At 46.0% G+C, this 11,517-nt stretch overlaps 1 non-coding gene across 1 annotated transcript; it reads right to left on the bottom strand.

Moving 5' to 3' along the window:
• Window positions 1-9,665: 9,665 nt before the first annotated feature.
• On the bottom strand, window positions 9,666-9,770 carry LOC144370232 (small nucleolar RNA U13). The gene has a single exon (XR_013430131.1). It is a non-coding gene; the product is annotated as a small nucleolar RNA U13 (small nucleolar RNA).
• Window positions 9,771-11,517: the final 1,747 nt, after the last annotated feature.

Here is an 11,517-nt window from a genome sequence, read left to right as displayed (position 1 = left end):
AAGCACATCTGTAGGGAGGGTATTTTTAATTTTTGTAACTTTTTTTTCCTGGTACTGGGGATTGACCCCAGGGGCACTTTATGATTGTGCTACAACTCCAGCCCTTTTATTTATTTATTTTGTTTTGAGACAGGGGCTGGCTAAGTTGCTGAGGCTGATGTCAGACTTGTGAACCTCCTGCCTCAGCCTCCACATTGCTGAGATTGTAGGTGTGCACCACCACAACCTGGCTTACTTTTTGTAACTTAGTCACTAATAAGCGGCACCTGTCAGCTGTAGAACCTTCTAGTGAAGTTACAGGTGCTCATGGGGATGGATGAGTTTTGGAGCCTCTACTTCTCAGGTCTAACCATGCTGTGTCCAGCGGTCCCAGGACTGCCCAGCAGGGCAGGCTGGCACTCTGTGGCCCCGGGTGACTTCAGTACCACCTGTGAGCCGAGAATGGCTCAGGTGTCTTTAAAGGCTGGTTAATGAAAACCCGCAGCAGGAGGGAGAGGAGACCTGGGAGGCCCATGCGGCCCTTTGTGGAAAACACTGCCTGTACCTCCCCAGGACCCCACTCGACCCTGGTCGACATTGATTGAGCCAAACTTTCCTCCTTCTGCCAGAACCTTGCTCTCGCCTCCATTTCCCAGACACACAGCCTGCGCGACTTGGGGCATCCTTCTCAGCTTCTCCAAATGGCTCAGGTAGGTCTGTCCCCATGTCACTGTCGGGCTCCGTGCTGAGTGCTCCTCCCCAGGCCTCACCACAGGGGCTTCTCTGGCCTCTGCAGAGGCAGGGAGGGCTGGCCTGTGTGACCTGGGAATGTGGTCACGATGGTGTGACTCCAGAAGCCGGTCACAAGAGACCCTGCGCCCTGCTCCCTCTGTCACTCAGGGCCTGCGGGGGCCTCAGGGTACCGGCCTGTGAGCAGCCACCTTGGAGGCAGATCCACTAGCCCAGAGCAGCCTTGGGATGACAGGAGCCTCCGCAGACTTGGCTGGGAGCCCGAGGGGAATCCCTGCTAAGGCTGCTCCTGAATTTGTGACCCAGGGGGAATTGTGAGATAGTAAATGCTTGTTGTTGAAGCTGGAGTTTGCGGCAACAGTAACAGATAACTCGTATGTCACCTCATTTCCATCGTCTCTTTCACACTTTCCCTCTTGCTGTCAAATCCTTCCCAACGAGTCCTGGGCTAATTGGCTGTCAATCTGGGAGGTTTCTTGTTCCATTTTGAAAATGTCAAAACCAAGGCTGAGGCTTTGGCAGAGATGGCCCAGGTGGTGCCACATGGCCTAGAAGTCTGGGCTCTCTTCCCTCTTTGAACCGCCTTAAAATCTCCTGTCCTGGAGCTGGCCTTGCCTGAGTGCAACTCATGGTCCAGGGCAGTCACCCCGGAGATGTACATGGCTTCCCCCGAGACCTCCTTTTCACCTGTTCTCATGTATATTTGATTGGTTTGTACTGAGATTTCCTCCAGAGCGAGATCAGGTGTTCTGCTTGGCGTGCACAGTCTGGGTGTTCGCTAAGGCTCTTGGGGACTGATGGCCAGTCGCTGTTAAGAGGAGCAGCTGGAGGTGCAACAGGGTGAGGCAGCTTCTGGAGACCCATGGTCTGTTTCTAACTACTGGCAACCTCACTGTTCCCCCTTCTTCATCTGTAAAGAGGAGGCTAGTGTCTGAGTGCTAAAGGAGATGCTGTGGACTGGGGGCATAGCTCCCAGTGGAATAGAATGTTACCTTGTTACTAGTTGGGTTGGGGGTTGCACCCAGGGCCTTGTGCATGGTGGTATGTGCTCTACCACTGAGCTATACCCACAATTCAGCAATTCTCAAAAATTGGTGAGGCATGGTGGTGCATGCCAACTTAGAGTCCAGCAACTGGGGAGGCTGAGGCAGGAGGATCGCAGGAACCCAGGAGATCAAGGCCAACCTGGGCAACACAGCAAGACCCCTGCCACAAAAGCAAATGTTGAAAAAAACCTATATTAACCATAACAAACTAAGTGGGGAATATCTTCATATCCTAAAGCTTACTTTCTTATTGGTAAATAATACAACAAATTTGGAATAGTTCAGTTAAGTTGGAATAAAATTGTTAATGAAAATTTATGATTCCTACTAAGAGTCAACCCCACTGTAAGAGTCAGGCAGTGAAGAGGATGGGCCCAGTAAACCTGGCGCATTTACGCAGCCGACTCCTGACAGGCACTGGGCCCTGGGCATCTGCACATCTCTTTGTTAATGGAAGGAGACAGGGGTGCAGCCCCCACCCAGGGCTCTCAAGCTGGAACAGCCTCTGGGAGAGTGAGCCAGGGAAGCCAGGTGGCGAGTCAGGGTCCTGAGAGAAAACTCCGTGTTTCTGAGCTAGTGCTTGAGCTGCTTCTGGCTCTTCCCTTAGCCGCTCAGGGCTGCAGTGACTCGGTGTAGAACTGTCCTTAACCACTGTACCCCCTGGGCCGGGGGCTGTCAGCACACTGCCAGGTGCTCTGACATCTTCATGGATCCATCTTTGTGTTTCTCACTTATTCCCATCTTGAACATGCTGTTAACTCACTCTGCACTTACTGAGCACCTGCTTCATGCCAGCCATTTCTTTCAGAAACTGGGATACATAGGACAGGGAAGAAATGTGGCCGAGATTCTTGTTTTCATGGAACAATGAAGTGGGATATGGGGTGCTAAGAGCCGAGGGGGAAACACACAGGCCCACGTACAGCGGGGAGAGAATGTCACGAGCAAGTCAAGGATGGGAGCAAAGTATATGAGGGTGGAACTTGCAAGTGTCTGACCTCTTGGAAGATGGCACTGTGCAGGGAAGAAGGTGCAACTTGTCCATTCAGCACTGAGAGTGCCCATCAGCAGAGGCTGAGGACCATTCTTGCGGGGAATATCTTCATATCCTAAAGCTTACTTTCCTATTGGTAAATAATATAACAAATTTGGAATAGTTCAGTTAAGTTGGCCCAACTGGAATAAAATTGTTAATGAAACTTTTATGATTCCTACTAAGAGTGCAGGAAGGAGGCCACATCAGCTCTGAGCATCAGCTGTGGAGAGGCATCAGGTGGGGCTGGAGAGTGCCGCATCGAAGGCCAGCCACCTCACTGGGGACGTCATCAATTCCAGCCAGCAGGACAGGGAACATTGGCAGCCATGCCGACTTGCCTGGATGTTTGTTTCCAAAAATGGCATTTGTGTTGCCATGTACAACAAGTAAGTGAAAATAGCCTGCTCATGTCGAACATCACCTGCTTCTCCAACAGGAAGTAGGCAGCACAGCATGGGTCACAGAGACCAAGCCCCTGCTTCTGCCTTGAGCTGCTGATAAACCAAGTCCAGTTTGCACTTTTTCCTGCTTCTAGGTAATGTTCACAACCAGCTTGTCTTCAGACAGAGAGGTACTATTTAAAGCCAGGCACTGTGGCACAAGCCTCTGATCCCAGTGACCTGAGAGGCTGAGACAGAGAGGATCACGAGTTTGAGGCCAGCCAGACTTTATCTATCTTTATATATAAAAATAGAAAGGACTAGAGGTGTATCTCTGTGATAAGCTCTTGCTGGGCGTTTCATGGGGCCCTGTATTCAATCTCCAGCACTGTGCAAAAAAAAAGAAAAAAAAAAAAGAAAGAAAGAAAGAAAGAAAAGAAAAAAGAAAGACTGCTTAGAATCAGCCATGCTGCACTTGGTGGTTGTGAAGGCTGGCTGGGGCTCCACAGACTCCTCTCCACTTCTAATCATAGCAGGTCAGGTTTTAACTGCAGTTGCTGTTTGGTGCCTGTGTGGTCCTGGTAGTTTAACACAGTAGCTCTAGTATCTCTTCGGGTGAAAAGTGACATAGTGACTGTCTAGGCTAACATCCTTTGTTTTAAAAATTGAAGAAATAAGCCAGGCACAGTGGTGTACACCTGTAATCCCAGCGCCTCCAGAGGCTGAGACAGGAGGATCGCTAGTTCAAAGCCAGCCTCAGCAACAGTGAGGTACTAAGCAACTCAGTGAGACCCTGTCTCTAAATAAAATACAAAATAGGGCTGGGATTGTGGCTCAGTGGTTCAGTGTCCCTGAGTTCAATCCCTGGTACCTCCCATAAATAAAAAAGTAGATAAATAGGTAGATAAATAAATAGAAGAAATATATCCATAAGTGTTCAGGAACCTTCCTGAGCTGAGCAGGAGCAGTCTCCTTAGTACCATTTCTGATCTGTGAGAACCGGGTGCTCCTGAAGACTCTCCTTTGCTAGCTGGGCTTTTCTTTTTTTCCCTTCAGTATCAGGATGGAAGCTCTTGGGTCCTGCAAAGTCCTTTTTGCTAGAGATGCCCCTTGGGAGTGGACAGGGCTCCACCACCTACAAGGAAGCTTCAGCCACTGCTGGACCTGGGGGACCCCTTGGACCAGATAACCCCGGGCACTTGTCCACCATGCACTCTGTGCAGTCGACTCCCCAAGGGACCTTGAGTGGGAGCCAGGGGTCCTGGAGCTTCATCTAAAGTTGTGCTTCCTTGGGTGGTGGGTAGGAGACTGGGAACGGTCGACCTGCAAGGTAACCTCTTCAGGCTGCCCCACAGGCCTATGGGGCTTGGTCGTTACTTTTCAACAACTGCGAACGAACGCGCAGTTAGCACCGGGAAGACTGCAGAAACTCCGAAGGCTTTGTCTCCTGTTAACAGCTTCCCTGCAACCAGCACGGAAGACGCTGATGTAACTGATCCCTCTGCTCTCCATCCGGCTCTGGCGGATCTAAGGGAAAGACAGACTGGTCTGGGGCACTGGGCCATGCCTGGCTTCAAGGGGCCATTGTGGTTCAGTGACACTGAAACTGAATGTCCTCAGGACAGCACATCAGGATTCACTCCCACACAGCCAGCACCAGGAGCCAAGAGAGCTGTGCCCGAACGCAGTCAGTTTACAGAGCACTAGCCTCTGGCTCAGTCTTTCAAATCAGAGGGGAACAAAAGTAAATCTAGGTCGCATACTTGACAAACATAGCATTTACTAAAAAAAGTACTTTGAGAATTACTGCTTCCTACTAAAACTCAATACAAAATCATCTCTGTTCAAGCAAACTTAAGGAAGATTAAATCAACATAAAAATGCTTTGGAAAAAGCCTTAGATTGAATTTTTAACAAGAGGAGCTCATTAGTATTTGGAGGGCATGGTTTGTTCAGAAACACTGTATCATTTGCTCAAAGATGTCCAAAACATTAGGGAAAAAAAAATCACCCCTCACAGAGTTTTCTATCTCTGGGAGCAGCTCACAGAGATGATAGGATAAAATGGACACATTCAATTATCCACTGTGGTTCGCTCTGCCCTGGGAAGAGAGTGGGGCCAAGTGGGAACAGTGAACCCCTTTGAAGGTCAGGTGTTGAAACTGCACTAAACAAGCAGAGCTGGCTCGACGCAGCTAGCGGTGGCCCTACTCGGCTTCATCATATTTCAGAAGTTTTCTGCAGTCATTCCTATTCATCAGTGGTGAGCGTGAGCATGGGACCTCGCTGCTGGCTGAGTCTATGATAAATTTGCTAAGCTACAGCAAAATAAGTGTGTGTGGATCTAGTAAGTAACCGGGTAGTCACTCCTAAGTCTGTCCCCTAGCACAGTGCCACATAACACTCATCACTGTGCAGGAAGACACTCAGCAGTGCCAGTTTCATTGACTTCACAACCAGCATACCTGGGCTGCTACACATTTCAGGTAGACAGCAACTCCTTTTTATTTGTGGGGACATGGTACCACACACAATTCACCTGACAGCTTGTGTTGCCCTCTCTTTAATCGCAAAAGGGCTTAGTCAAGTGTACCTGCGATTTCCTGCTTTAAACCATCTGCAAATCCAATGCTTCATAAGAATCATAGATTACAGTTACTTTTTTATTTTTTCTATTTTAATTTCAAGCAGACTAACCTTTGGTAAAATAATATTTGTCAGGTAAAATGCTGATGTTTTCTAATTCTGGAGCCTTCCCAAAGACAATAAGACTTTGATGCAACATGAAATAAAATGACAATAAAAAGATAGTTACTAGAAATTTTTTTTCCCAATTGAGAAACACAGTAATTTGACATATCCAGCATCAAATTAAACTCTACAGACCGTGCTGAGCGGCTACTGCTCCAAATGTGAAGAGCATCAGGGGTTTAAGGGTGAGTGAGTGCTATCCACGGGGACATTGCTTTGTCACTCCTGCAGGGGGCACTGAGCTCACCTGATGGCTAGATGTGGGCAAGTGGATAAGGGCTGGGGTCATCACCCTTCTGTCCCTCTGCTTCTATGTGCTTTAACACAACTTTCAAATTTAGGAAAGGAAGGTAGGTCTTAGAGTCCAATAGAGGTCACATTCTGCTACATGGACAGACATGCCTCAGAACTTAACCTGAGTGTATGTCACTAAGATCGCAGAACTTTTATTGAATATTCTTGTCCTATTTTGCTATACGAAGGGGGGCAGTGTTAGGCAGCAGAGATCAGAGTGTAAAACTCTAGTAACTGAGCCAAAGAAATGGGAAGAGACTTCTTTTCTATAATGTTCTTGATTAGCAAAAACTTCATACGTAAGTAGCAGATACTTGAAAACTATCCAAAATAACCACCAATTTTCAAGCTTTTATATACCAAAGGGAGGCAACTTTAAATAAATAAGAATAGCAATTATGAAGTTTAGTTAGGCTAACCTTTTTAGAATTCAACCATAAAAGTCAAAGTGAATCCTCGTGTTGCCTAAAGCACTACCTGGTTTTTGTGCAGAGATCTCTCTGTTGGGAGGCTGGTCATAAAATGCTGACCCGCAGGATTGGGAGGCACTGAAGGCCACCCTGTACCTGACCATACTCTGCCCATGTCATGTGTAAAATAGAAAAAGGCTGAGATCTGACCAGAGCAAGTGCACATGTCATTCACATTTGGGGTCTTTTTCTACTCCAAGACGAGTAATAAAAAATAGGGAAGGAAGCAGCTGCTGGGTCACCTCAAGGGGGAGCCTTGAAAAGCCAGGACCTGGGGATTCAGTGGCACCTGCTCCACAGGGGACAGAGAAGTCTTTCCTGCTGTCCTTAAATCATGAAGGCTCAAATACCAGTAAAATGTGTCCTTCTGTGAGAAAAAGCTCTAAAAAATGTAATGACATGCAGATTTAAAACATTTAAAATATCCACATCAATACAAAGAAAGTGAAAGTCTCTCTCCACAGTGAAGCAGCACCCTGCCCACCACAGTGCCATTTATGACAAGTGCTGGCCCCGCGAGACTGCACCCTGCCCACCGCGATGCAGTTTATGACAGGTGCCGCCCCAGGTGGCCGCAGCACCTTCACAGAGGGCGGAGCCCCAGCGCTGCCTGGGGGTGGGAGGCTGCTGAGCCCCCCCAGGTCCTGAGCAAACTCTTCTGGCTGCAGGGGAGGCCCCCGGAGGAATGCAGCTGGGACCTCCCAGGAAGGGGCACTGCCCCTGCCAAAGACTTGCTCCAAGAGAAAAATGCCCACTAGGCTCTCTAATCCCTGCTGCATTTTGAGTTTGTTGTCCTTTCCCCTCTGGAATGAGATCATGGCACGACCTACGCACCCTACACAAGCTTGGAATCAAGGACCAGAAGCAAAGTGCCCAGGCTGTTAATTCTTGCGGAGGACAGGAGCTGAGGCATCACCCTCAGAGAGATGGAAATTCCCACACCGGCAGAGAGAGGCCAACCTTGGAGGAGGTCCACCTGCTGGTAAAAGCTCTCTCACACACGGCTTTAAGTTATTTTCATAACTTAAAAAAATATGTAAGCAGGAGTTTCTCTGTGATATTTGGTAGGTCTAATATCCCCATCCAGCTCTTCCCCTGGTGGGGCAAGTACTCTTTTTCTTTCCTTCACTCCTAATTCCACGTGAAGTTATATAAAACCTCACAGGGAGCCTTCCCAATCATTGCTCCCAATCTTTTTTTTTTTTTTTTTTTTTTAATAGTTGTAGATGGGGCTGGGGTTGTGGCTCAGAGGTAAAGAGCTTGCCTAGCATGCGAGGGCACATGAAATAAAATAAAGATATTGTGTCCACCTATAACTAAAAAATAGATATAAAAAATAGTTGTAGATGGACAGCATAACTTTATTTTATTTATTTTTTTTATGGTGCTAAGGATCAAACCCAGTACTTCACGTGTACTAGACAAGTGCTCTGCCACTGCGTTGCAGCCCCAGCCCATTGTTTCCAATCTTTAAAACAGCTACTCAGTGTTTGATAGTCTTGAAAACACTTTGAAGAAGCAAAGCAAGTTAATCAGGAGCATTCATGGTACACTAGAGAGCCAGCTTTGCTCCAGGAAGTCAGCAGGGCCAGGGGAGCTCCACCCCTTTCCCATCTGAAGTAAGGTGGCTGGAGGAATACCCTTCACTGACCCTCACAGGTCAGAGTGTACATTCAAAGTAATCATCTTTCCTGACTTCTAGTTTTCAAAGTAATACTAAAAATGTGCAGATATGGTTCCAGGGGAATAAATATTTCAGTTCAAGTAAATTTAAAGGTAACATTCTCATTTTTTCCTAATAATGGTGTATATTTTCTTTCACTATTGTAGATGCAACAGAGGTAAGGGTGAGAAAGGAGCACATTCAGAGCAGAATCTGTGCTACTTTTTTTTTTTTTTTAAGATTTTAATTGCAATTGGTTAAGACTGCCAATTGTGGAGGGGCTGCCATCTTTCCACTGCCTTCTCTGGTTTAATGGTGAGGAGCCTAGGTGTGATTTGCATTCCAGTAGTTATACATCGCGCTTGAGGTTTGTTGGGAATCCTTAAGCTTTGTAGATTGTAAACATTTTTTTTTAAGAGAGAGAGAGAGACACAGAGAGAGAATTTTAATATTTATTTATTTTTTTAGTTTTCGGCAGACACAACATCTTTGTTGGTATGTGGTGCTGAGGATCGAACCCGGGCCGCACGCATGAGCACGCTACCACTTGAGCCACATCCCCAGCCCAGAATCTGTGCTACTTAGAAGCTGCATTCTCTATTTAAAATGCATTCACTCAAGATTAAAGAGCAACACAAGAAGACTACACAGTGTACTAATTTTTAAGTCCTTTAATTTTCTAATTACTTTTTAGTTGTCAATGGACCTTTATTTTATTTATTTATATATAGTGCTGAGGATCAAGCCCAGGGCCTCCACATGCCAGGCAAGTCCTCTAGCAATGAGCCACAACCCCAGCCCTTAATTTCCTTTTGAAAAAAGGAAATAACCAAGGTTTGGTGATAGAATCTGATGTTCTCTTTATGGACATAGAGTAAATGAAAATGTTAAAATTTTTTTAAATTTATTTTTTATGGGTTGGGGATGTGGCTCAAGCAGTAGCGCGCTCGCCTGGCATGCGTGTGGCCCGGGTTCGATCCTCAGCACCACATACAAACAAAGATGTTGTTTCTGCCGAAAAACTAAAAAATAAATAATAAAAAATTCTCTCTCTCTCTCTCTCTCTCTCTCTCTTAAAAAAATTATTTTTTAGTTGTAGTTGGACACAACACCTTTATTTCACTTGTTTATATTTTTATGTGGTGCTGAGGATCGAACCCAGGGTCTCACACGTTTGAAGCGAGCACTCTACTGCTATAACTAAAAAATAAATATAAAAAATAGCCCCTAGAATTTTTTTAAATAGTTGTAGCTGGGGCTGGGGTTGAGGCTCAGAGATAAAGTGCTTGCCTAGCATGTGAGAAAATGATTAATGTGCTAATGTCATAACGAGGTTTAGAGGGAGGCACATCTCACACAATAGGGCGAACACCCAATCATCATACTTATGAACTGAGGGATCAAAAATGTTAGAATTTTTAACCTCTTGCAATGCTAGGGATAGAACACAGGGCCTTGGGTATGCTAGGAAGTGCTGTACCACTGAGCTACACCCCAGTCCTTATAAAGAATTGCTTTAAATTTAAATGGCTCCCCAGAAGTTGCTGATGGTCCTCTATCCCCCTTCCCCCATATGCCCATGACAGGAAGCTGCACTCAAACTTCTGACTGCTTGACAACTAACCTTCTTCAGGATAAGCTCCTGCTTCGGGGGGCCACCAAAGCCCAAGGTCCCAGGCTAGACTTTGGAAGCAGGAGATGTGCATGTGGGCATGTGTGTGCACCTGCTTGTGGTTGTCCTATGTCTGTTTCTGTTGAGTAGCCAAACCTGGTACCTGTCTCTGCCTGTCTGAGGGGTTCTGATGGGTCTCTGGCATCTCTAGAACACCAGTCTCCTCTGCCTGGCCTGCTTTCTTCAGTCAGCTTGAGTTGCTGATCCCAGGGACCTGACACTCAGGTCTTCTCTAGTTCAGAACTTCACTGTAAGACAGCCTACGGCATGGCTCTGCTCCTAGGGTGGCACTGATCCTGCCTGTGGGTCCCTAACTCACGGTTGCAGGAGTGGAAATCTTCCTTTTCCTGGAAAAAGGCCCAGAGCATCTTTGCTTAGCTTTCTCACTGCAGTTCTGGTACAGCAACAATTGAACCTTTGAGGAGAGTTGTCAACATAGGTTAGCAGCAGTTATCAGAGCTAAACCAGAGACCCCACAGCTCCATTTCAAGGAACTGATGCAAGGCCTGGCAGGGAGGTGGAATTAAACGGAGGTTCACTAAAATTGTGCATGACTTTTGTGACTTGGTCTCTACCTTCATCAAGGGCTGTTTTCTCATGGAAAATTAACGATGTTGGACAAAACTTCTTTGACCCAGTTAAAAAAATTGTTTTTATTTTAAATTCAAGCATTCTCACACACTGCTAGTTGAAATACTAGCAAGTTCACATGATACATGAACTTTGGGGTTAGACAGATGGGTTTCAAATTCAACTTTGAACTTATACAATCATTCTGTGTTGTTTTTTAAAAAATAAAAGGTGAAAAATTTATATGATCTGAAAAAGAACCATGTATCCCTTTCTTTTTTTGCAGTACCAGGTATTGAACCCAGGGGTGCTCTACCACTGAGATATACTCCCAGTCCTTTTTATTTTTTATTTTGACACAGGGTCTTGATAAATTGAGCAGGGTGACATTCAACTTTCGATTCTTCTACCTCAGCCTCCTGGGCTGCTGGGATTACAGATAGTGCCACCATGCCTGAGTCCTTATTTTTAAAATAAAGATTGAGTTACTTTCTAAGATCTTTGTGAAGATGAGTTAATTGATATCTAAAGTCTATCTTAGAGTTAGCTCAATAGAAAGTAGCTATAAGAGGGGAAGGGGAGGTAGTGAGGAATGAAACTGACCAAACTTACATTATGTACATGTACACATATATCACAATAATTCCCACTATTTTTTTTTTAATTTATATGTGGTGCTGAGAATCGAACCCAGGGCTTCACACATGCTAGGCAAGTGCTCTACCACTGAGCCACAATCCCAGAACATCCCCCCCCCCGCCTTTTTTTGTACTGGGAATTGAATCCAGGGGCACATAACCACTGAGCCACACTCCCAGGCCTTTTTTGAATTTTATTTAGAGACAGGGTCTCACTGAGTTACTTAAGTCCTCACTAAATTGCTAAGGCTGGCTTTGAACTTGCAAT

The sequence above is a fragment of the Ictidomys tridecemlineatus genome, chromosome 13, assembly GCF_052094955.1.
Source record: "Ictidomys tridecemlineatus isolate mIctTri1 chromosome 13, mIctTri1.hap1, whole genome shotgun sequence".
NCBI classification, from domain to species: Eukaryota; Metazoa; Chordata; class Mammalia; order Rodentia; family Sciuridae; genus Ictidomys; species Ictidomys tridecemlineatus.
This window is presented reverse-complemented; position numbering and strand designations above follow the sequence as displayed.